Raw genomic sequence first — 2,363 nt, forward strand, 5'->3', positions numbered from 1 at the left:
CTTCCATGAGAAATTTGGGTGATTTCTCCATGAGGGGTTATAGGTATTTCCATAAGGTTCACCCATATAATTTACCTCTGCTATTGCAGGGTTCTCAGGATCATAAGCTTCTTCTTCAGAAGATGCCTCTTGAGTACTGTTGGATGCAGCTTGCATTCCATTCAGACTTTGAGAAATCATATTGACTTGCTGAGTCAATATTTTATTCTGAGCCAATATAGCATTCAGAGTATCAATTTCAAGAACTCCCTTCTTCTGAGGCGTCCCATTACTCACAGGATTTCTCTCAGAAGTGTACATGAACTGGTTATTAGCAACCATGTCAATGAGTTCTTGAGCTTCTGCAGGCATTTTCTTTAGGTGAATGGATCCACCTGCAGAAGTATCCAATGACATCTTAGCTAATTCAGACAGACCATCATAGAATATATCCAGGATGGTCCATTCTGAAAGCATGTCAGAAGGACACTTTTTGGTCAGTTCCTTGTATCTCTCCCAAGCTTCATAGAGGGATTCACCTTCTTTCTGTCTGAAGGTTTGAACATCCACTCTAAGCTTACTCAGCTTTTGAGGAGGAAAGAACTTGGCTAAGAAAGCCTTGACCAGCTTATCCCAAGAGTTCAGGCTATTCTTAGGTTGAGAGTCTAACCATATTCTAGCTCTGTCTCTCACGGCAAACGGGAAAAGCATGAGCCTGTAGACTTCAGGATCTACTCTATTAGTCTTAACAGTGTCACATATCTGCAAAAATTCAGTTAAGAACTGAAAGGGATCTTTAGATGGAAGTCCATGAAACTTGCAGTTTTGTTGCATCAAAGAAACTAATTGAGGTTTAAGCTCAAAATTGTTTGCTCCAATGGTAGGGATGGAGATGCTTCTTCCATGTAAATTGGAATTAGGTGCAGTAAAGTCACCAAGCATCCTCCTTGCATTATTATTATTTTCGGCTGCCATCTCCTCTTCCTGTTTGAAAATTTCTGTAAGGTTATCTCTGGATTGTTGTATTTTAGCTTCTCTTAGTTTTCTCTTCAGAGTCCTTTCAGGTTCAGGGTCTGCTCCAACAAGAATGTTCTTGTCCTTGCTCCTGCTCATATGAAAAAGAGGGAATAGAAAAATAATAATAATAGAGATCCTTTTTACCCAGGTATATAGGTTCCCCTGTGTGAGTAGAAGAAGAAAAGAATGTAATGTAAAGAAGGGAAGAAGAGAAAATTCGAACACAGATGGAAGAGGGGGTTCGAATTTGAGTGAGATGAAGTGTTAGTAGATGAATAAATAAATAGAAGGAGATGAGAGAGAGAGAGAGGTTTTTCAAAAATTATTTTTGAAAAATGGTTAGTGATTTTCGAAAATTAAAAGAAGAAATAAATTAAAATTTGAAACAATTAGTTAATTAAAAAGAATTTTTGAAAAAGAGGGAGGGATTTTCGAAAATTAGAGAGGGATAGTTAGTTAGGTAGTTTTGAAAGAGATAAGAAACAAACAAAAAGTTAGTTAGTTAGTTGAAACAAATTTGAAAATCAATTTTTGAAAAGATGAGAAGATAAGAAGTTAGAGAAGATATTTTAAAATCAAATTTTTGGAAAAGATATGTTAAACAGATATGATTAAAAAGATATGATCTTGAAATTAGTTTTGAAAAATATTTGATTTTTAAAATCACAATTAATGACTTGATTCACAATAAATCACAAGATATGATTCTAGAATTTAAAGTTTGAATCTTTCTTAACAAGTAAGTAACAAACTTGAAATTTTTTGAATCAAAACATTAATTGTTGATGATATTTTCAAAAATATGATATAAAATTAAGAAAAAGATTTTTGAAAAATATTTTTAAAATTTTCAAAAATAAGTAAGAAAAATGAAAAAATTTGATTTTTGAAAAAGATTTTGAAAAAGATAAGATTTTTAAATTGAGAATTTGATTTGACTCATAAGAAACAATTGAATTTTAAAAATTTTTGAAAAAGTCAACTCAAATTTTTGAAAATTTATGAGAGAAAAAGGGGAAGATATTTTTTTATTTTTGAATTTTTAATGATGAGAGAGAAAAACATGAAAATGATGCAATACATGAAAATTTTGGATCAAAACAATGAATGCATGCAAGAATGCTATTAATGTCAAGATGAACACCAAGAACACTATGAAGATCATGATGAACATCAAGAACTTATTTTTGAAAAATTTTCAAGAAAAGAAAACATGCAAGACACCAAACTTAGAAATTTTTTCATATATAGACACTATGAATGCAAGAATGCATATGAAAAACAAGAAAAGACACAAAACAAGAAAATATTAAGATCAAACAAGAAGACTTACCAAGAACAACTTGAAGATCATGAAGAACACTATG

The 2,363-nt window shown here is 31.8% G+C and overlaps 1 non-coding gene across 1 annotated transcript; it reads left to right on the forward strand.

The window, feature by feature from the left end:
* The first annotated feature begins 450 nt into the window (after positions 1 to 450).
* On the forward strand, positions 451 to 558 carry LOC148578417 (small nucleolar RNA R71). Its single transcript, XR_015904441.1, has one exon. It is a non-coding gene; the product is annotated as a small nucleolar RNA R71 (small nucleolar RNA).
* The last annotated feature ends 1,805 nt before the right edge of the window (positions 559 to 2,363 follow it).

This window comes from Arachis ipaensis, chromosome B1 (genome assembly GCF_059453495.1).
Source record: "Arachis ipaensis isolate K30076 ecotype BB chromosome B1, ASM5945349v1, whole genome shotgun sequence".
NCBI classification, from domain to species: Eukaryota; Viridiplantae; Streptophyta; class Magnoliopsida; order Fabales; family Fabaceae; genus Arachis; species Arachis ipaensis.